At 42.2% G+C, this 24,552-nt stretch overlaps 1 long non-coding RNA gene across 1 annotated transcript; it reads left to right on the forward strand.

Annotated features, from left to right (window-relative positions):
• The first annotated feature begins 209 nt into the window (after positions 1-209).
• On the forward strand, positions 210-11,970 carry LOC125170392 (uncharacterized). The gene is made up of 4 exons (XR_007154012.1): positions 210-284; positions 3,136-3,327; positions 5,595-5,716; positions 11,656-11,970. It is a non-coding gene; the product is annotated as an uncharacterized LOC125170392 (long non-coding RNA).
• The last annotated feature ends 12,582 nt before the right edge of the window (positions 11,971-24,552 follow it).

Here is a 24,552-nt window from a genome sequence, read left to right on the forward strand (position 1 = left end):
TGAGTCTGTTAAATAGATTACACATTCTAGGACTGCAAAACATTTTTCTTCTAGAAAGATAAAGCCAACTGAAGTAATCCTGAAAGAAAGGGGTGACTGAGAATTTGAAATGTTTTATCTGTAAGATTCCAAAATAGAACCCTTATGTTATTAGATCATAATATTATTTCCTTATTTCACAAATATTTATCATGTCCATTCTACCTGCCAGGCACTGTACTCAGTCCTGGAGTTAAAGGGGTCGAGAAGACAGGCAGATATGTCTCCACCTTCATGGAATTTAGGTACATGCATTAAAGCAGTTATTACAAATGTGGTGAATGTTATAAGAGGGATGTATAGTGACAGCATGTGGCAAGGAACCCCAACAAAGACCCTGATGAAAAAGAGACATTTAGGCTGAGCGATAAAGGGTGAGTGAGTGAGTTACTTTTGAGGAGAGAGCAAGCATGGCACAACTGAGGAACTGAACAGGAAAGTTTGATGGGCTAGAGCCACTGGTGTAAGTGAGCAGCAAGGGCTGAGAGTGGTAAGGAGGGTGGTGAGCCCCATGTGGTAGAGGACTTTACACACAAATTAAGATGTTATCCTAGAGAAACAGAGAGCAATAGAAGGAGTTCAAGATTGAGAGTGTCATGGTGTGCCTGGGTGGCTCAGTAGGTTAAGCGTCCAACTTCAGCTTAGGTCATGACCTTACGGTTCGTGGGTTTGAGCCCTGCATTGGGCTCTGTGCTGACAGCTCAGAGCCTGGAGCCTGTTTCAGATTCTGTGTCTCCCTCTCTCTTCGCTCCTCCCCCATTCATGCTCTGTCTCTCAAGAATAAATTAAAAAGTTAAGAAAAAAAAAAGATTGAGAGTGTCATGATAAGATCTGTATTTTAGGAAAGTTATTCATGGTTTGGAGAATGGATTGGATCAGGAATTAATTAAATCAAGGAGACCACTTAGAAGGCTGAATAAGTCAAGTTTCAAATTTACAAATAGCTTTAGCTAAGTTTGGGTGGAAAGTGATATGATGTGACACTGGGCAGAGAGAATATGGGGTCAAAGGAGATTTTTATTTGTTTTTTTGATTTATTTGATTTTACCACAGGAAAGGCTTGAGTATGATGGAAACAGCTAATTCAGAATAAATGCCAGAAGATACATAAAAAAGGAGGCAAACCAAAATTGACAGAGGCTAAAAATCTGAATTTTCAATAAGATGATATTATTTAAATATGTGGCTACAATTTATTTAATGAGGACAGGGAAAAAACTGACCTTTCATGTGAAGGAAATGGCATACCTTTGAAGGAAATGGCCTACCCTATTTCCTATAAAATTCCAATTCAAAACAAGGGCTTTATTTGAGGCACTAAACATACAGCATTTAACTTACTTAGAACCGTCTTACATTTCAGCGTTTTTACTCAAAACTGGTCATTTGGTAATTCTAAGAATGGAAGTTAAGCATGTTAGCTTTAGGCTTTGTTCAAAATATGTTTTCAAGTTCTTTTTCCTGGATTTCCTGTTGGCAAAAAGGTTCCCAGTTGTTCTCTAGTTCTTGGTTTCTATTGTGATTTTTTAAATCAGATAACATGTTTAGTAGCATTTATTAGGTTTCCTAAAAGGTAGCATTACTCTGTAGTTTTAGTTGGTTGTGGCTAATGTAGACATTGGGTTGCAAAGTCCCAAGAGCAAAGTGATAATCATATTTTCTCAAGGTAATCCTTGAGAATCCTATACATCAAATGTAGAATAGTGTATGTGGTATGGTATATATGCTTCTCTATGCCAGTATGTAAATATACGTGTGTAAAATATATAGTAATATAGAGGACATATTAAAGTATACACATTAAAAACATAACTCTACCATATTTTAAATTATAGGATAGCAAGATAAGGAGAACAGAAGCATTAAAAAAAAAAAGGAAAACAATGATACTAAATACTCACCATGCATCCTTCATATTTTTGCCTGGCTCTGGTCGTAATAATGGTGACTCACCATGAGGACGGATGCTGACGATAACAATGAGCTCAGTGTCTGTGTGATGAAGAATGAGACAATAAAGATGGGTATTGGTAATATGGTAATCCCACTAACTCTAGGGATTTGTTTTCCTCCTATCTGACAACACTGTTGTAGGTCCACATGAGCAGTGAGGAGACCAGCCGGCAGAATTGTTCATACTATTTAAATTCTTATTTGCTCAGCTCTCATTTTTGTTCTTGCTCTCCCGTTGGTGGCTCATCTTCATTGATTTCACATAAGTCAAATACGCATTTATGCTTCTCCACTTTATTGGGTTTGAGGATTTCAGCTGACTCCAAAAAAATTGTCTACTGGTCAATTTCAGTGTGGTGGCAACACTACAGGGTTGTATCCTGCGATGGGATCATAAAAACTCACTTGTAGTAGATCAGAGTTGGAGGGGAATTTGCTTGTTTGCTGTTTTGTCTGGTTTTAACTTCCATTCGGTAGGAGGGGGACCAATTTATATTTTATGGTTATATATGAAAACCTGTATTAACTGGTACTGTAATTCTATAATGATTTATCCCAGGGATTTTCTTTTAACCTCTTACGAATTGGCATGCTAGGCTGCTGCTCAGGTGACTTGACTGGGTTTTTTTTAGTTTTTTAAAATATTTATTAATTTTTGAGAGAGAGAGAGAGACCGTGAGTGGGGGAGGGGTAGAGAGCAAGGGAGACAGAGTCTGAAGCAGGCTCCAGGCTCCAGGCTCTGAGCTGTCAGCACAGGGCCCAAGTTAGGGCTGGAACCCATGAACCATGAGATCATGACCTGAGCCGAAGTTGGATGCTGGACCAACTGAGCCACCCAGATGCCCCTCGTGTGACTTGACTTTTAATCCAGACCTGAAGATGGGGAAATGGTCCATGGAAGTTCCCTGAGACGTTGAGATATGATGTGATAGAAAACATCTGACCTCTCATAGGAGAAGGGGCTTCTTATCAAATGTAAGGAGCAAGGCAGGACAGGGACATGAAACAGATTGGTGTGGATATTTGAAGCATTCCAATTTGATGAGGTGGGTCAGAGAGCAGGAGCATGGTAAGAAGTCAAGGTGGAGATGGGAATATGAACTGACTAGGGAAATAGAAGATTACTAGGTTGTTCCATTTCAGGCACCCAGCGGAAGATAATACTTACATGGAGACAACAACCTGCCCAGTTGTGGGACTTTCTGTAGTAGAAGAGCAGCCTGGTTTAAGCACTGAGAAAGCCTTCATTTCAGGAAAAAAATATTTAGGAGGGACAGTATCAGAAACCCAAGGAGAGAACCAAATTACAAAACACTGAGAAGTTAAAACACGAAGGTAAGTTTGACAAAAAATGAGAAGTATACACTTCTAAGGCAGCAGGGCCAGGCCAAAGGTGTCGAGGGTTTGGGAGTCCTGATCATGTGGATCCCAATGACCCTGAAGCTTCAGGTATTATTGTAATCAATAGACACTTAATTTTCTGGTGAATCAGTAATTCTTACAGCATATTTCCCCAGGTTGTTCCTATTGGAAATGTTAGCTATGAATTTTATCACTCCAAATAGTGGTTTCTGTTGTACTTTTTGAACACAGGAAAGGCTAAGCCATAACAGATTTCTTGAGGAGGAGGAGTCCCATTTCCTCATGGAAGCAGAGGGACCTGTAACGGGTATCCATTTCCACTCTGTGCAGACTTTTCAGGAGTTAGTCAAACCCCAAGGAAGTTTCCAGGAAACAGCCATAGCTGTGTGACTCACCTAGCAAAAAACTGACGCCTGAACAGGAAGTCCTACCCCACAGCCGATGGTCAGTTTATTTTTAGTCAAGATTCAGGAAAGACAGGCAAAGAAGGCCCCATTCTTTCCTTGGTCACAGAGCATAGAGGTCAATAAAAATCTTGACTTTTACTGAATTTTAAGGGAGACCAGGAAAGCAGGCACTACCTCTGTTCTGACACTTACTTTCTGTGGGTCTGACAGAAAATTCTTTAGCTTAGAGGCTGAATGAAGCAATGGTTCTGTTTTCAATTTTTGCAGTCCTACTCCCTGAGCCAAGCACCATCAGCTCCATTTACTATAATAGCTATGTGGCCATGAGTGAGTTATTTAAGCTCTTTGTCCTGATTTACTCATCTATAAAAAACCACAAGAAATAGTATTGGTTGTGGGCACTCAAGGAGATAATATTTGCTGAGGCACAGTGCTTGGCACATAATAAGCATTTAGTGAAAGTTGTCTCTTGTGTGGGCCTGTTTTATCTTCTGTCAAGTGACGTTCGTAGACTAATATTCCTTCCAGCTCTGAAACTCTAAGATTCGGTGACAGAAAGGATTTTTGGTTAGTGTTATTACCCCACAGCTAGGATGAGCAAACGTCCTCTGTGAAGATCTGGGTAGTCGTGTTTTAGGCTTTGCACATCATACAGTCTTTATCGTGACTACTCGGCACTGACACCATAGTGTGAAAGAAGCCAGAGATAACACTTAAAAGAATGGGCACAACAGCTGTGTTCCAACAAAACATTATTTACAAAAGGAAGTGTAGCCTAGATTTGGCCCATGGGAAGTAGTGTGCCGACCTCTGTTCTGTAGGATAAAAATATGTGGAGAAGAGAAGTGAAATGCAATTTGTGATGGAAAAAGAACACAGAAAATAGTGACCTGCAAACTCGTATAACCTTCTGCGTATTTGTTTAGCTCAAAAACTTTTTTTTTTTTGTATTGAGCATATGAAACAAAGCAGATGTTCTACAACAAAGGTAGATAATGGAAAGATACTAAACAGCTTTCACAAGCTAAAATATTTATAAATATTGAACAGATATAAGTATGTAAAATGAGTGAAATGGAAAACAGTGAGTGGCCCAGAAATTGACATTTGCTACAATTTGAAAGAAAGCAAGAAGAAGGCAATCATGCAAAAAAGCATGAGAAGCCCAGGTTGTAGCAAAAAGCTAATGTTGTTTCATGAAGGAGACAGTTATGGATTAAACTGGCTTAAACGCTTGCAGGGTGATTGCTCAACTTTCAAATCACGTTCGATCTTATCTGGGTATCTGAATGTTACCAAGGCTGGGTTGTGGGCTATTTTCTTTATTAAGCTGACCCAGTGACTAGCCACTCAGCATTAGGCCTTGGTGGTATTGGGGTACCTTGGCAAAGTGTAGGCAACTCTGTACCAGTCATGTAGTACCTGGGAACACAACTTGAAATTATGCTGAGGAAAGACAAAGAAGAATGCAATGAATAAGAAAGAGGACATGAAAGGAGTAAATGAAGAACTGCTAATGGAGCAATATAGATTTAGAAGCCACATCCCCCCCCCCCCCCCAGTTCCCCATCCCACCCCGCCCCAGCATTCTCTGCGGGACAACACTGGGAGATCACTACAGGGGCAGCGACTACCTGCCTGGGCACCTCTGAAGATGCCTCTGTGTCACAGCGACCTTTCTTCTTCCTTCCAGATCTCCCCCGATGGTTCTCTTAACTAGCGTTTACTAGTTTAAAAAAGAGCAAACAGGATGGTAATATTTGAGCAAAAACTTTACTGTCTGTATTTTTCCATCCTCTCATTTCAAGCATCCTAATACTTTGCTTGCATCAGGGATTTTGCACAACAGAAGACTTGATGTCAGTGGCCTTTCCTGTCTTTTGTGAAAGCTTAAGCCCTCTGAAGAAATTATGCCAGGTGTTCCGGAGAGGGAAGAGAGAGAAGTGACTTTCAAGGTGGGTGAGATCTCCTGAGACAGTGGAAGAAGGTGGAGGTCAGAGGGTCCCTCTAACATTAGGGATCACACACTGCTCCTTGACAGAAGTCTGAGGGAGGGATGAGACCCCTGGGACAGCTGTCGAGGACATGTAGGAAAGCTGGCTCTAGATTCAGGGGGCCCTGGCCTCGCCTAAGCTTTCAGCACCCTGGGGGTGGCTGCTGGGGCTGGTGGCCCCCTTGGGACTGTGACAACAAGCATCTCAGCAGTAAGCAGCAAGGACAGTGGCCTGAGATCAGAGGGGGCACCCTGTTAATCGGGCAATGTATAAGTTCCTGCACAGGCCTCGAAGGTGGGGAGTCCCAGTAATGACTGGAATTTACGTTTCCCTACATCCTTGAGGGAGGGAGACCCAGAACAGATTTAAACCGATTTAAAGACATGAAGAAACATAACGATTCTTGCAAAATAGCTTCTGTGGGCTGATATTCATCTACCAACAAATGTTTGGGAGTACGGGGTGGGAAGGAAGAGGGACTCTCATATTCTACTTGGCACCGTCCCTGGCTTAGAACTAGCAAGCTCCCCAAGGAGCAGATTAGGTGTGTGGAGGCAGCGTGACCGCAGAGGCTGAGAAAGAGCAGAGGGCTGCCTTATAAATCCTTCAGCGGGTAAATGAGTGCCCAGAAAAACAGAGAGAGTGGGTGGAGTAACATAATTGAAAACAGCTGATCTGCAAAGCAGGCCTAATTTTTTCTGAACTAAGAATGAGTAAAATGTCTTTTCAAGAACTGGGTGTAAAAATGGAACCAGGAGATAAAGAAAATCCACTATATTTAGTTGTTCACACACACGCACACACAGCTAATATAGTAGCCATGGATGCATTAAGAAAATCTTCTCTTGTACTTTTCATAACTTGTCTGTTTGACGACCCAGTATTTGAAAACTGGGGAACATAAGGTTTCCTGACCCATGGATAAGCTTTAAAAGCCAATGGGCCCAATCTCATTGGGAAGCATAACCACTCAGGAGGCTCAGCGTGGACTTCTAGCTGCAAAGGCTGTGCTTTCCTGAGAAAAGTACAAGAGAGTGGAGAGGAGAGTGGGGACGCCACCCAACAGGCCAGGTTAGCTGGGTCAGCCCTGGCCATCTAGGTAGCTAGTGCCCTACGCTAACCTAACCTCCCATCCACTTTCTCCCCAGCTCTTGTTTCAATGAGATCAAAGGGATCCAGGTAGCAAGTCACTGGCTTAATCGATAGATGTGGTGTAACCTTCATTGTTACTGTAAAATATTCCAGTCATATTCTGAGTACTAAATAATTCCCTCAGAGCGAGTTGCACGGCAGTAATTCAAACCGTATTCTCTGGCCCTGGAACTCATTCATTTACCTCCTCTTTGTCATGCTGCCTCCAGGAGCCCAGCAATTCCTTTTACCTGCATTCCATAGATGCAGCACCAGCTGTGGGCACCCATCCACTGAAGTCTGTTAATAACCACACAAGGTCAATAGTTTATTTTGAAATGTCACATAAAGGAGAGCAGAAATCACACAAAAGAAAAAGATTCCTTTTAGAAACAAACAATGAAGAGGCTCTAATAGTTAGCACCTGGGAAATATGATTTTACTTTTTTGTTTTGTTAGTATACTCATTATTAAGGTCCAGTCTGGGGTGGGGAGCCCAGTAAGCTGGACAGACTTTGAGAAAAAGGATCCGGACAAAACCACTCATTTATTTTTATAAAATTGCATTCATTAAATGATAATGAGAGAAAACATCCATAAAGGTGAGAAGACAATAAAACACATCCTTTCTCTTTGAAGAATTATGCATCCCCAGTGCACAGGAATTAACCACTATCTGCAAATGTTTTATTGAATTTGCCTTTCTTTTTTTCCCCTGTACAAAAATTGATCACCACAGATGTGGTCTTGAAATCCCTGTGGTTTCTGAAATCCTATTCAAAAGGATATATTTTCCTATTCCTGCAGTTTGAGCCACTCAACAACAGAGGAACTAAGTCAAATTATTTGATTTCTCTTTTTACAAAATTAGCATACTGGTAGATTAGCAAAATGCCATTGACATGGTCTATCTTTGTCCATTGGCTTAGTCATCAATCATTAAGCATTTAACGACCATCTAATGTGTCTGAAGCACTGGGAAAACAGACTTCAAGCAAACATTGGTCCCTGCCCACATGGAGCTGAATTTAGTAGAGTAGGGGGACAGATCAACAAAGCATCAGGATAATATTTTGAAATATTATGAGAACTCTTTTCCTTTCTCAGAAAACCTTGTTTTACCTTGTGGCCCTTTCGCCATTTAACCAGACCAAGAGACTAAAGCTGATTGCCCCAAAGAAGAAAAGACACACAAGAATCCAGCCAGAACAGAGTCCAATATCTGGCTGAGAATATAAAAAGAAAGCCTTTTAAAAGCTTTCATTTCTAAGAGCCTGGTGATTGGGGGAGGGATGAAGCTGGGGGTTCACTTTTGTTGTATTCATTTATTCATTTATTTTTGAATTCTAAAAGCTTGCCTCTGACTTAGTAAAGCAAAGCCTGAAAAAGGAGCCAGTTTCTCCCTGGGAGCGGGGCAGACTGCACGATGACCCAAGCAGCAGCTTCCCAGCCTTGGAGGGGACTGAGACCTTTTCTGAGTTGGGGAAGGAGTTTTGAGAGGACAGAGAAAGGAGAGCTAGAGTGTTGAGATGCAAATGTGGGATTTGCCCAAACTGAGGGATGGAGGTGGAGGGTGCAGGAGTGTGCCTCCTAGAAACATTAGGGTCTAAGAATAGAAGGTACCCTGTTCCCATTTGGAGTAGCCATGCTGGTCTTCTCTTTGGCCATTGCCCATGCTCAACAATGTGTTAGATATTTTTATCATTCTTACTCTGGAGGGTTTCATTGAGTTTTATTCAGGGGTGTCCCATGATGTGACCTGTAGTTCTGAAAGAACTTTAGTGAGGATGAAGTGCATACACTGAAGGAGAAAGTTCCAGAGACATGAAGAGCAGCTTAGAGGCAGTTGCCCTGGCATAAGGGGCGAGTGGAGGAGACAGTCCAGTTCAGTAGTGGCAACACTTCACTGCTTTATACCAGTCTAATCTTCATACCAGTTTGCTTCTGAGGAAAGTGTGGGAGAGAGAGGGTCTGGGATTGCCCCAGTTTTCCAGCATAGCGGGCTAGATGGTGGTGCCATCAACCAATAGGCTCCTGAGCAGTAGGAGTGGCTGAGGAAGGCAGATGGTGAGTTTAGTTTTCATCCAGGCATGTTATGAGGCCTTAGGAAATCCTTGAGAAATTGGAGAAATGCCAACTGGTTGATACTGTGGTAAGTAGTATCTGAAGCTAGTGGAACAGGGGAGCCTGGGCGGCTCAGTGGGTTAAGTGTCCCACTCTTAATCTTGGCTCAGGTCATGATTTCACAGTTTGTGAGACTGAGTCCCATGTAGAGCTCCATGCTGGGTGTGGAGCCTGCTTAATATTCTCCCTCTCTCTCTCTCTCCTTCTGCCCTTTCTCTCTGTCTCTGTCTCTCTCTCTCTCTCAAAAAAAAAAAAAAGAAAAGAAAAATGAAACTGGGTGTAACAAATGAACCCACTGTGCTTATTAATGGATCGTGATGATGTCTCTCAGGGGAGGTCTCTGGTGTTCTACCGGGGGGCTCTGCCCCTGGCATATTGTTTTTAAGAACTTGCATTTGGACACACAAGACCTACTCATCAAATTGGTATCGGATGCAAATTCTGAAGAAACAGCTATTACAATACATGACAGAATAAAAACTTCAGAGGGCTGAAGCAAGTGTCTGAAAATAACAGGATGACACTTAACAGAGTAAATATAAAGTCCTGCATTTAGGCTTAAAGCAAAGTGAACAGCACAATTAGAGGATGTTAAGGCCTGGCTTGGCAGCAGTTTCTCTAAACAATTGTGTGAGGGTTTTCGTTGGCTTAAAGTTATCGTGAATCAACAGTGTAATGTGGCCACTTAAAGGCAACCTTCTCTCGAGATGGGATGAAATAGAGCTGTGAAGCCCTGCTTCCTAGCAAGTTGCCTCAATTTTCCCAAGCTGAAACAATTTTTTGACAAGAAAAAGAAATAGTTTAAAGAAGCCACAGATTAAAAAAACCAAGGCTTTTTGGTCACCCACTCCAAACATGCTCAGACAGGAAACAGCTCCTAACTTGGTGACTTTATGTCCCTGATTGCGTCGTCACTTCATCCAGAGGTAGCGAGGCACTCGCTGAAGATCCACGTGCTCTCCTCCACTTCCCAGTGTCCTTTCGGTTCAGTTAGATCCACGTGATGGAGTTCTGGCAGGTAGGAATGCAAGGAGAAGTGATATGGTACCTTTAGTTCTTAACTGTTGGTGTGCCTTCTCTGTCCGTGTCTATCATCCCTTGAAGGATGAACTTGGAATCTTGTGTTGAGATGCTGGCAGTACAACATGGAGAGAGCCCAGACCCCTGAGTCACTGAATGTCAGCTCTGCTGACCCATGTGACTTCACATGAGTGAGAAATAAACTTTGATGGCTACCGAGCCCCTGAGATTTAGGGTTGTGTCTGTTGCTGCCTCTGCCATAACCTAACCCTAATAGTATTTATCCTTGAGCATCCCTGGTGTCTGCTGAGGTGTGTCAATGGTCTGTAGCCATTATATTCCTCTGTAGGGAGCTTTAGGGAAACTCAGCCTGTGGCTGGCTCAGAGTCCTTTGATGGATTAATGCTGTAGTCACACACGGAAGGGATAGGTAATATGAATTTTAGGCATAGCTGGAAGAAACCACTGTTTTGATTTAGATAATATCAAGGTAATTACCAATTTATACTAAAGCATAAAGGCATCCATTCATAAAATCCAATACATTTCTTGGGCTGTCTCATAGAATATTCTTATATACAATGGGGATTTTAACTGATGGCCCCTTTCGGTTCTAAGAAGTAAAGCAGAAATCATAAGTACTGGAAATCTTAGAGACCATCTATTGCTACCAAATGCCAGACTTTATGGATGAGGAAACCAAGCCCAAAAGAGGTTTTCATATTTGTCCCCAATCACAGGTCTCCTGAATTCTCTTTTCAATGCCTTTTTCCAGTATATTGCTTTAAAAATATTTTAAAACAAACAAACAAACCAACAACAATAACAAAAAACCCTTCTGATTTTCCTTTTACCTTGTAGGTGAGCTAATTCCTTTCTCTTGGACCCATTCAATCTTTATGACTTCATGGAAGAAGAAGGGAAATGTTTCATCAGTAGCAAAGAAGGGGAACAAAGAATGTAGCAGAGGAGAAGAAGGGAGATTTGTGCAAGCATAATGCCTGCCTTATTCTCACAACTACCCGTGCCTTTCTTGGCCCCAGACCCCTGGCTCATTTTCCTTCAGGCCCTCCTCCTAACCACACACAGACACACACTACAGAATCTGCCCAGAACAGGTTTCTTACCTTTATTTCATTCTAGTTTAAACTTAGTTTACTTAGAAATAAGTAAACTTACTTTTTTTTTTTACTCCCAAATACTTACAAAAATTCTAGTTTATAATTTCAACTCCAGAATACTCTTATCTCCAGGATCTTTCCCTAGTCTTCACCCCCTAGTTTTAACCCTTTGCTGCAAATCTGGGGAAAAAAAGGAATCTGCCAGCTGATTCAAATACTGATCTTCTTAGAACCAGGGCAGCCAGCAGGTCACGTCAACACTTGTTAGGCTGTGTATCCATGATAGCCACTGACCAGCGCCATTGTGGGCCCAGCTCGTCCTTTGTTGAGGATTCCACTCATCACTGCCATTTTCTCTCTCTCACCCTCCTACCTATTTGTTAACTTCAGTTGGAAATCCCACAGAGTAACCAGCAGGTCCCCCTGGCCCCCTTCTTCTGTAGTCGACCCAGGTTTATGGGAAACCTAAGAATTTCTTGATTCACCTTTTACTTGATTCCGTAGGAAACCAGGGGAATGAGGAATGACCATCGCACTTTCGCCATTCACTACCTTTCTGTGCACCTCACCTAAGACCCATTCCAGTACTCCAGGAACACCACCTGCCACCATCCCGAAGCAGGGAGACACCAGCCTCCGCTTTATGTCATCTGCCCACATTTCACTAGGGAAGTCTTGGAAGAACTCTGCCTTTGGGAAAGCAGATGTGCGTTGAATTGGACCTCCTTCTGCACAGGGAGGTGAGGTAGAGAGGGGTACTTACTGCGTCAATAATAACATCATCTACATGTCCCCTATCACATGCCAACTGCTTTTCAAACACTCTGCATACTCCCTCATTAATGCCTCATAAGGAATCCAATGAAATGGGAAGTTTACAGAAGGTTACTTTTGGTGGTTGTTGTTTTACGGACACTAAGGTGGGAATATGGTGACGGCTGCTTCATGGGTTCTGCTGAAATGCCTGGTCTTCACATCCCTGGCAGAGGGTGTCCAGCTCCTTTTGTTTTCAGTTTAGAGCTGTCTCCAAAATTATCCATTTCTGCCAGTCAAGAATCTTGAAGGAGCAAGAAAGGGGTTGCTTGGGTGGCTCAGTGGGTTGAGCATCGGGCTTTTGATTGCAGCTCAGGTCACGATCTTGTGGTTCAGGAGACTGAGCGCCACATTGCACTCTGTGCTGACAGTGTGGAACCTGCTTGGTCTTCTCTCTCCCTCCCTCCCTCTGCCCTTCCCTGGCTGTCCCTCTCTCAAAAGAATAAAAACATTGAAGGAGCAAGAAAGGATCTTGCTGTGCACACCATACTCTTCTGCTACAATTACCTTGGTGTTTACCATAGGAGAGTAACATGAATGCATGTGTGCATCTGTTTACATCTGTTGATCTTGCTTTTTAACTATAAAAGTAGTAGATAATATAGCAGCAAATTCAAACAACACAGGAATAGAACAAATAAAAACCAATCTTCTGCTGGTTAATTGCCTCACTCCTGCTTACGTTTAATGACTCTTATCAGTTTAGAATGTGTGTATGTGTTCTCTGTATATGGTGGGTTTTTTTAGTGTGTGTACACACGTAGAGCTGTATTTGCTTTCATTTTTATAGAAATGAGATTATACATGTCTCTATATATATGCACACATATGCTATATATGTGTGTGTATTTTTCTGAGTCTTTATTTCTCATTTAACGTATTACTATGTCAGGACATTTAGATCTGCCACATCATTTTGGTGGCTCCATAATATTCCTGGATATGAATGTTCTATGATTTGTCTCTTTTCTCATCGATGGTCTTTGGGTTGCTTGTAATTTGTTGCTGTTACAATAGCATCACAATGTGCATGGGTGCGTGCATACACACACACACACACACACACACACACACACACACACACACATCCTTCCCTCTAGACTCAAAACGTTTCTGAAATAGAATCTTATAAGTGGGACTGCTTGGTTGGAAAATATGTTTGTTTTAAATTTGCTAAATTCTGCCAAATTGTCTTTCAAAAATGTCATACCAATTAACACACCCATTAATAGAATATAAAGGGGCTTATCTTCTTATCCTCTTAGAAACACTATATGTCATCAAAATATTTTTAAATTTTGCCAACTTAACCAAAAAAAAAAAAAAGAGAACTCCTTTGTTTCAATTTAAATTACTGTAACTGTTAGTTTGAGTATTTTTCAAAGGTTATTGGCCGTTTGTAATTTTCTGCCCTAAAATGCCTCTTTTTATCGTTTGCCCATTTCCCCCTCCCCTTTGGTTTTTTTATACTGCTTTGTAGGAGCATTTTAGCCATGATGGACATTAACTCTTTGCCTTTTATATGTGTTGCAAATATTTTCCCACAGTCCTCATTTGACTTTTAAATGCGTTCATGTGAACTGATTTTGCCAAGTAGAGGTTTTGGCTTCTTAATCATTCCAATCTGTCAGCCTTTTCCTTTATGGTTTCTGGGCCTCCTGTTAGCCATAGACAGTTCTCCCACTCCAGGTTTGTGAAGATAGGGAGAGTGTGCTTACTTAGAGCCTGAGATGATTAAATTCAAAGAGGCAACAGTAACATAATTGATGGGATGCCAAGGAAAATCGCCCTGAGCCCAGGGAGGAATTCGCCTGGCCCACATTTCCCCTTCACTGTACTTTTCCAGCCTGTGGTTATTTGTTATGCCTCCAGGCAGCCCTGACTTTCCACTAAGTTCGCCTCCTTCCTCTCTCATTCCTGTGCAGAGAGCTGTTGGTTTTCTGTTTTTGCTTTTGGTTTCCTAGTCTGTTCTTGGCAATAGGGGGGCTCCGTTTACCTGTAGGTCTCCCATCCTGAGACTGCATGCAACATGACTGGTTACATTTTCATCTTCCTGCACCCCTTTCTACCCACCCCCCCCCCCCCCACTACTTCCTGGAGTGATCGAGCAAGGCAGACAAAAGCAGCTATTTGACACATCTGCCCTGGGTTGGCTCCATTCCAATGGGAAAGTTTGATGTTGCAAGCTTTTAAAAGTCACTCGCATTTCCCTGATTTACAATCATACAGGCTTCCTTGACTTCCTTCTAATTCAATAAGGACAAAGAAAGCAAGCTGAGTTTGCTGCTGCTTAGGTCCTGGGGGAACCAGCCCCAGGCAAGGAGATGACATAAGAGTCATTGTCTTGGGCCCCTTTCCTTCCTCCAGGGCTGCCCTTTTTCTCTTGGCTCAGGGCGCTCTTTCTGGGCATAGTGGGCTGTAAAGTTTCTCTCCCTAGTGAGGTCAACCACAAGCCAATGAAAAGCACTATCTTAGGATTTTTGCCCCAGCATAGTCTTTGTCGGTGTCCTGACATCAGTTAGGTACATTCCTAAAACATACTGAGTAAAAGGAGAGTGTCTGCTATGCAAATGTGGCTCCACCACAGCCACATTTCATCTGCCATGTTGAAATCCTCCTGTGCAGACATCTTGGACCCACCCCCTCTCTCCACAGTTTTCCAGGTATTTCTGGGGACAGGAGGAATTCAGGAGATGGGGGACGAAGCCCAAGGGCTAGGATTTCAGTGAGCAAGCCTGAGAGGCATCTGGCCAGGACCTCTGGACTCCCAGCCCGGGGGAGGGCCTGCCTCCTCACTCCTGCCTTGGGGGAACACTACTTCCCATCTAGCCTTTGCTGACACAGAGCAAGAGATTGTGGACACTTCCAGCATCTCCTTTTGCCTCGGTTACTCATGCTTTTGGATTGTTTTCTCCTGTAATCCTAAGCATTGCTTTTAAGAATAAAACAAGGTTTTAGTCTACACATTTGAAAACATTATCCTCCTGGAAACTCTCAAAACTCCCAGAAAGAATGAAAAGGAAGCTATGTGGATATTTAAGTGAATTAATAAGTTCCCAGCACTTAGGAAGCCCTGGCTATATGTCAGCTTTTCTCATTATTATCAGGACTGCTTTCACTATGCAGAAGGAGGCCATCTGAAGGTAGAGTCAGCGATGAGTGAGGGGCAGACAGCTGATTCTGCAGTCCACGTCTCACGGACTATGGAGTCTGCTCCTATCAGCCACATTTATGTTTAGGAAGCATATGAGGTTTTCAACTAGTGAGGTTCCCAGCAGCTTGAAGGATGCTAATATCTTGATGTTTCCCCCTGGGGCCTGGATGATGGTCAAATAATTCAGGGGGGAGAAAAGAACTTTTATCAACATAAAATACTGAAGAGAGATTAGAAAAATTGAGAGAGTCGAAGGGAAAGATGGGAGGGACTGACTTCTTAGCTGATCCTGGAGCGAAGAAAGGTCATTGGTCTAGAAACTCCTGAGAGGCGTGTTTATCATTTGCACAGAGGCTTTTCTGAGATTGTCCTGATTTGGGATATTCTGTCCCTTCAAGAAATACAGACAAGGGTTCTGATATTTAAATTAGAAAGCACGACCACCATATGTCTCCTTAGGCACAGAAAAAAAAAAAAGTCTAAATGATGCATGATTCCCTCTGTTCCACATGCATTGTAAATCTCATATGCTCAAAATATTTTGAAGTTTCCCTTCACCAAAAGAAGTAGAAAAGCAGCAGCTCGGTGGTGCACAAGTTGTTGAGAACGCATTTCAACCAGAGGGTGCTGTCGCCTCTGTGGCTTCGTGCCTCGCGCTCACACACAGGGCTTCCTCTGTTTGGGGTGCCAGGAACCCTGCTAGGGATCCAAGTTTTCAAGGCTAATGAAGATGATTTAGATGTGACGTCTGAAAGGGCTGCGTGGCATAAGGCCTTCCCTGTATGAAATCCTGGCACAGCTGCGTGGAGAAATGCAAGTGGGCGGGGCCGACGGGGATGTGAGAAGGCTCTGGTGCCATCCTCAGCAGGGCTGGCCCTGAAGAGGAGTTAGAGAACATAACTACTTTTTTGTCTTAACTCTATCAATTTAATCTTTTCTTTTTTTTTTTTTAAACGCTCCTTTTTAAATAGTTGGCAAGTCATCCAATAAAACGTGTCTCTCTGCCTAAGTAGTGAGATTTACTTTTTAAGAGGCAGAATTTATGATCACAGGGTTAGCAAGAGACGGCACAATTACTGGAACAAATGGCCGCTGATCACGTAGTGAATCAAATAAACTTGAGCCTCAGGACAGTAGGTGGACTGTTATCTAATCACTCTTCATGAACCGTCAGGAACACCTGAATCATTCCAGGTGGAACACTCTAGAACATATGTTCATTGGCCATGCCTTTAGTATAAATACTCACCAGCCACTGAGGAACCTTCCAACACAGTAAGAGCAACACAATAGGCTGTTCTTATCCAATGGAGGCAAAAATAAAAAGATGTGTGGCCTTTCATCTTGTGTCTTTGCTCTCAAGCCTGACCTTTAACCCTCTTCAGAGATGGACGAGCCCAGTACAGTCCCTCATGCCCCCTGAGCTCAGCTTGTAGGTCTGAGATCCTGACCTAACAGTTGAACTTCTCATTCTTAATGATTTCCTTGGGTTTCTTTCTGTAGAAGAAGCACACTAAAGGCTCTGCAGTAATGAGGAGCATGACTGCATAGCTACTATTCTAGCCTCACCAAGCTGATTCCTAAGATCAAGGTGGCAATTTTAAACCTTGCTGTATTTTTCCTGATGATGATGTTAAGCTCTTTACAGAGTTAAGAATGATCTGAACTGATTTAAACCTTTTGAGGCTTGCTGCCTTTGCACGAAAGCCTGTAATGACATGTTCAGAGTACATAAAGAGTCACCATTCTTGGTATTTTGGAGGAATCCCAGCAGGAAGAGCCTCACTCATGTGTCTGCTCATTCCTTCAACACCGTGGCCTAAGGACCTGACCGCACAGGAGGAAAATGTTCTCTATTTTAACAGATGCTCAGAGGAGTGTACCCTTGGAGTTAAGCCCTTAATTTCCTACTATGTTACATTAGTGATTTTCTAGAAAGGCACCCTTTCTAGATTTTGAATAAATTAGGACAGTTAAGTGCTTTATTATACACTAAGCACCATATATTCATGTTCTCTTTTACTTCTCACAGAAATCTTATGAGGTTGCTTTATTTTTCTCCCCATATCATGAGTGAGAAAATGAGGTATAATATAGAGAGGTTAAGTAGCTTTTCCAAAGTCACAGAGCAATAAGTCGCAACATTGGGACTCTGTCAGAGATATGTCCAACAATAAAGTTCATGCTCCACTGAGTCTCTTTTTAGGGGATTTATTTACAAAGAACTTTCTCACATGTACTTCAAAACAGCCCCATACACAAGATATTATTACCTTCATCTTACAGACAAAACTAAGGTCAAGACATCCACTTAAGTCCATTAGTTTTTTAAGTAAATCATTTTTAAATGCCAAACAATCATATGAACCATTAGAAACTCTTAAATATGATATTTTTCACATGGCATATAATTTAAATATTCATCCCCTAAGAAAATGTTAGTGTTTAATTTTAACATAAAAGTTTGCCAGCTGCCTTTCTGGATAGAGATGCCAGGTTTAACAAATAAAAATACAGAACGCCTAGTTAAATTTGAATTTCAGATAAACAGTAAATGATTTTCATGGGGCACTTATGCTAAAAAAGTATTCATTGTTTATCTGAAATTCAAATTTAACTGGGCACCCTGAATTTTATCTGGCAACCCTATTTCTGGAGATCTGTTTAATGTGCAATAAATAAGGGTACTTAAAGCCAGTTGGAAAAGATTAGAAAACGATTCCTTTATCATCAGCTGTGTTTGTACCAGGCACATAACTGTGGAAGGTGGCTACCTGGCAGCTATGCAGCTTTGTGGTCTGGTTTCTGCCCTCCAGGAGTTTATGGTGCCAATCATTGTCAGTGTAAAAAGAGTAATAAGTTGGGGCACCTGGGTGGCTCTGTTGGTTGAGCATCTGACTCTTGATTTTGGCTCAGGTCTCACAGTTTGTGGGTTCGAGCCCCACATCAGGCTCTGCGCTGACATTTTTGAAACTGCTTGGGATTCTCATTCTCTCTCTCTCTCTCTCTCTCTCTCTCTTTCTCTGTCCCTCCCCCACTTTTGCGTGTACTTTCTCCTCTCTCTCAAATAAACAAATGTTAAAAATATTTTTTTAAATATTTACAAAAGGGTGATACGTTGATGATTCTGTTATATGCTTTTAGTTCTTACTACTAAAATTTAGTCATAGGAATTGCCACTTGTGTAGCATTTGATGATTTGTGCTAATTTAAGATTCACAAAATCTTATGATGAGTATTCCCAATTCACAGATGGAGAAAAAGACTAAAATGTCATGTTTCTCAACAGCAGGTTGGTCGCAGAGGTGGACCATAGGGAGGGTGCTGCCAGATAGAAATAAATGTGCTGCCTTTTGGGCCACTTTTATGATGGCACCAGATACTGGAGCCCCAGATGACATAGAAGGTGATGACACTTCAAGGAAGTGTCTTCAGGTTGGCCTTGGGCCCCTCAGATTCTGTTAATGTAGCAGTCACGATTGTCTCAGGTGAACAACCTGGAAGGCAAGTTTGTTGTAAGCAAAAAGTAATCCAGGAAAAGCTCAGACCCTATAGGGGTGGTCTGGCCCCCACCTAGGTCACATTTCTCTAAGTGGATATGATGGTTAATTTCACGAGTTACCTTGACCAGGCTGCAGGTTCTCAGATATTTGGTCAAACATTATTCTAGGTGTTTCTGTGAGGGTGTCTTTGGGTGAGTTTAATATTTAAGTCAGTAGACTGATAAAGCAGATTGCCTTCCCTAAGGCTGGTGGACCGCATCCAATCAGATGAAGGCTTGAATAGAATCTACAACCGAACTGCTGACATTTCCCCAAATGAGAGAAAATTCCTCCTGCCTGATGGTCTTTGAGCTAGAGAATCATTTCCACTGCCTCCCGCCTTTGGACCTGAAGTGAAACATCTACTCTTCTTGGATCTCAAGCCTGTTGGCCTTTGAACTGGAGCTATACCGTGAGCTCTCCTCAGTCTCCAGCTTTGTCTACCACAGACCGTGGGACTTGTCAGCCCCCATAATCACATGAGCCAGTTCCTCATAATAAATCTCTCTGTCTGTCTCTGTCTCTCCCTCTCCCTCCCTCCCTCCCTCCTTCTCTCTCTCTCTCTCTCTCTCTCTCTCTCTCTCTCTCTATATATATATATATATATATATACACACATATACGTATACATATATATATATATACACACACACACATATATACACCTTACTCTGTTTCTCTGGAGAATTTTTAAAATTCCAGTGGAGACCCATATCACTACCTCTAGATCTGACAGGGAAAGCAGATGGGTGTTCCTGCTTAAAAAACCCAACGTTGGCTTATCCCACAGTAGCTCGCCTTGTCCTGCCCTTATTACTGCAGTCAAGAAAAGTGACATTTCAGGATAGTTCAGGGAGCCATCTATCCACGTCAAAGGTTTTCAGACATTATTTTTATCAAGTCTTTTTTTTTCTAAGCTTACCGAGAATCTCAATATATAAAGTAGATTAAAAGGGGGATCAACTTTGATGAAATTAACAGCCCTGGGGCAGGGTAGTATGGCATTGAGCTCCACTCCTGTACTGGTAACTCCTTGCTCGAGACCTCTTCACCTTTTTTTTTCATCATGTGGAATAGAACTTCATTCTGTTTATCTTTCAACATCTTTTTCTTCTTGAAAAAAAATTTATTATACAAGTTACAAATACTTACTGTAGAAACTATAGCTGTGCTCGAATAAAAGCAAGAATTACCCGTTATCTAAAATGCTACCACAAGCAAAAACTACTGTTTTCATATTTCTGAATTGTTAACACATGCACAAATAAATACCTGCAAATTCACATTTATATTTGCATAGTATACATAGACCAAAGCCCTTCTGAAACAATTCCTTTCAGAACAATTAGCCATAGAAAATTAGAATGCATCCTTTCATCAGGAAGTGGTGGAGTAAAATTTATATGGACTAATGACACTTTCACCTCTTTAAGCTGACTTTTGATTACACACACCAGAGCCTTTATATACAGATGAGTGCTATCCTTTTCCTAACAGTTACCTAGTGAGACTCGAAATTCTAGTAATGATGGAAAAAAAAATATTTTAGAATGTCTAGAGTCCTCAGTACATTTTTCTGGGTATTTCTAGTTGCAGCAAATCTGTATTCTTTAGGAGTGAATAGAATGTCTGAAATATGATGGGCAGATCATCTTCAAGGGACGTTTTGGAAGAGTACTGAGGGCCGTCCTTTCGCTGTCCAGAGAACCTCTCCAGTTTTTGTTCCTGCTTCTTGCCTCCACATGCCATCCCTCTTGTCTGGTTCCCTAACAGCTGTGCTCCCTTCAGTCTATGCTCTTAACATACTTTTCTTCCTCATCTGTGGAAAACATACTCTGTTTTGAGCCAGTGGTTCTCAAACATCAGTGTGCATCAGAATCACTCAGATTCTGATTCATTAAACCGTAGGTGGGCAGGGCTGCACTCCTGGAGTTTCTGATGCAGTAGGTCTGCAGGAGGGATGAAAAATTTGCATTTCTAACACATTCCCAGGAGATGCTGATCTGGGGATCACGCCTGGAAGCACTGCTCTGCAGGGCTTCTCCAGTGTTGTGTCTGTAATCATCAAGTGTCTTGTTAAGTGCGGGGCCTAGTTCAGGAGGTCTGGGGTGAATCCTGAGGTTCTGCTTTTATAACAAGCTCCCAGGGTCCCCACTTTGAGCATCATGATTGTGAGGCTCAGCTCAGATTAGCCCTAGTTGTTTTGGGAGGCAGAGGGCCCACTTTCCTTCTTCATGTCGGTGGTTCCCAAACTTGTCTGCACACTGAACTCAGACAACTTGGGAGAACTCCGGTGCTTCCTGGTGCCTGTATCCCATCGCAGAGATTGCGGTTGATCTGATGTATGGCCTGGGCTTTGGGATTTTTAAAGATCCCCAAGTGGCTCTAATATGTAAACAAGCTGAGGAGTCACTGCTCTAAACACTCAAGGTACCTCCCATGCCTCCATGATATTTTCATTATAGGTCCTCTCTGTTTGCTTATTTTTGTCTTTGCTTTTGTCTAATCTGCCCTGCCAGCTCATTAACCCCCCGAAGGGAGGGATGGAGTCTTTGTTTCCCTCACAGTGTTTTACATGCACTAGTGATTAGTGTTTGTTGAATAAACAAACAAATGACAAAAATCAAAATCAAAATGAATATGTCTAAGACATTACCCAGGCCACCGGCCCTCAGTAGAGTAGGATCTCTCAAAAAGCCCTTTATCTAAAGTAATTTGTCTGATTTTTCTCAGAATAGGCTTATAGGAACTGCTTCTCTTTACATGTTCAACTTTCTGACCTTTTGCCTTATGAATTCCATCAAGAAACTTCTCCGATACAGGTTTTATTTTACAGTTGATTTTTTTCACTTGCTCCCATGGGCAAGGAATCTTGCCTAATGACTTTGTTCACTTGCACAATGCCAGATCCAGGGACATATGCCTGCCAGCTCCTGGGGCTCTAAAAGCGGGTGCAGGGACCACCCCTAACATGTGCACTGAACCTTTCCCACAGGGGAGCTCCTTTCTTCATATGCAAGGGACCTGGAGCATTAGGGTGTGGCCTTCCCGCCCTTGCTGAGGGAGCTCCTCCAGGGGCTAGAAAAGATGGGCTCACTTTTCTTTGCTATCGCATTCTTCCCTTCCAGACCTCTCAGCAGCTGCAAATGTAGCTGAGTCAGCCAAGTGTAGGCAGCTGAAACCCACGTCTCAAGGTCCTGTGTCTTGTGATAGAGTGACCACTTCTGTGGGTTTGTGACAACAAGCATGGTTTCTTACAGTCCAGTGGCTCTATAGTCCCATCTGGAAAGGGCAGAGTTTCTTCACACTGCATTTATTCTCAGAGAGCTAGTAAGTCTTATACTCACCCTCTGTGCTCATGGCGACTGCAGTGAGTTCCAGGTCCTCAGGCTGCTTCCTAATGTTCCGAACAGATTTGTTGGAAGTCCCATCGCTGTACCTAACCCAAGAACGGTGCTGAGGCCCTGCGGCAATGGATGAGTTAGGAGAGAAGTTAGCTGCTCATAACAGAAAACCAAATTCCCACTTAAACAAGTAGGATTTATCTTGTTTTTCCTCATCTAACAAGACTTTGCTAATGCTGCAACTCAAAATACCATTAGGAGCAAGTCCCCTTCTATTTTCTGCTCTACTCTCCTTAATAAGAAGACATTATGGTTTCCTGGTTCCAGAATGAATGCTACAGCTGTGTGGTTCATGTCCTTAATTCTAGACAGAAAGAATAAGGAAGAGGGAGGCATCATTCCTTTCCATAATTTGCAAGAAACTGAGCTGATGTTACAAGGCTCCCCAGGGCTGGAAGAGAGTCACATAAAGAGTATTTTTATTTGGGCATGGGGCCAATTTACCCCTTTGGCATGGTACCTTGAGCCCACCATATTTTTAGGAGCCTAAAAAAATCTTAGTTTCACTTCCTTTTAGAATCCAAAGTAAAAAAGAATGTAATAAATATGAATAATAATAAATCCAGTCTGGATTGTATTTGTCTCCATACCAATGCAGTTGTAAGAGAGTTTTAGTTTTAGTTTTTCAGTGGAGAAGGAGGCCACAAAGGCAACAGCCCCTAAGGACTGTGACAGTTGTATATGGCTCAGATTGGGATAATCACGTTGTATTCCAGACTGGAATGATGCCGCCCCAGCACTGGAATGTCTTTGTTCCCTCACCTTGAAACCAGGCCTCTTAAGATTATGAGCATTAAAAAACCAATACACATAAATGATAAAAATAATTACGCTGTGTCTACCAGATAGATATCAGCCACTAGAAATATCCTTTAGTGTTGGTGAGTTTTTCTGAATGGCCTATGAGAACATGTTTTTCTTTGAAATAAGATGCTGTTGTGCAACATGAAATTTCTTGACATCATTTTCCGACCCAAGAATCTTAGTAGCTTCAACCTTTGGTTGCCTGTTGTTTATCATTGCCCGATCTGCAAATTCCTTTTCTTAATGTTTTGCCAGTCAACTGGGTATTGCTTAGACCAGCGACTGCCACATGGTATATGCTTCCCAATTACCTGTGTACCTGCACAGTCTGCCACCTTGGCCCTTCCCCGAAAGACCATTTAAGGAGGAGTCAGGCTAGTGATTCCTGTATTTTCATTTGTGGTTACAAAAGAATGGGTTTTCTTCTCCGCAAACATTTGGCTGCCAGCTGCCAGAAGTACCACTTATGAGCTGTTTGGAAGAGCTGCCGGTCCTTAATGGTTTCCAAACGAGATTTAAAATGGATCGTGTGGTTGAATGTCATTTCTGTTCTCTTAGCACCTCAAAGTTCCGTGCCCAAAACATTGTACAGAGAGCACCTACCATGTAACCTGTCCCCAAAGAGGAGGCTTTAGTTAACAATACTAATGCAGAACCCTAGAAGCAGAGACAGTATCTTATTCTACTTGGTATCTCCACAGCACAATGTACAGTGGCCTCTCTAGTCTCTCACCGAATCCCGGTCCAAATGAATTAAATTACCGACCTAAGAGAAGTTGACCCTAAAACCATTTTACATTTCCAAAACCGATGGAGGATATTAGGTTTTCCTGGGAAAAACAAACTGTCAGTACTTAGGATCTTGGCTAAGAGCAATGCCAATAACCAATTAAATATCATTAGCATCATGGTCTCCTAGACAAAAGGGTATCCGTAGAATCAGCTTAAAATGAAAAAAGTAAAGAGAGTAAAGGTTCAAAAGAAAAAAAGCTTTCTGAGAAGCGAGATTAATGGGCAAAATACTTCACCGTCTAAACCTAGTTTCTTCATCTAGAAAATGGGGTAATATTACCTACTTCAGAGTAGGTTGTGATGAAGATACTCAAGATAATGTTTGTTGGGGTGCCTGGGTGGCTCAGTTGGTTAAGCGTCCGACTTTGGCTCAGGTCATGATCTCATGGTTTGTGAGTTGGAGCCCTGCATCGGGCTCTGTGCTGACCGCTCAGAGCCTGGAGCCTGTTTCAGATTCTGTGTCTCCCTCTCTCTCTGATCCTCCCCCGTTCATGCTCTGTCTCTCTCTGTCTCAAAAATAAATAAACGTTAAAAAAAATTAAAAAAAAAATGTTTGTAAAGCAATAATGCCATGTCTGTCACATCGTGAGACCCAGATAGGTGGCGCCTCTATTGTTACTGTTGCTGTTGTTCTTACGGTGCAGTGCAGTTACCAGTCTGGGTCCGGAAATTTATCTATGGTTGTCACCACTGTGGTAGGGGTATTGGGAGATGATAGTTGGGAAAGAAGAATATTAGAAAAGCACGTACTCTTGAGTGAAGTCTCTCCTTACCCTAAATGTTCTTCTTTCATGCAGAAAGATTTTTTTCTTACTAGTTCACAACTACCAACCACCGTGAAGAAAGTGTTTGAGAAAGCAATAACCAGAGGCATGATTCTTTAGCTCTCTAC

The sequence above is a fragment of the Prionailurus viverrinus genome, chromosome A1, assembly GCF_022837055.1.
Source record: "Prionailurus viverrinus isolate Anna chromosome A1, UM_Priviv_1.0, whole genome shotgun sequence".
Classification (NCBI taxonomy): Eukaryota; Metazoa; Chordata; class Mammalia; order Carnivora; family Felidae; genus Prionailurus; species Prionailurus viverrinus.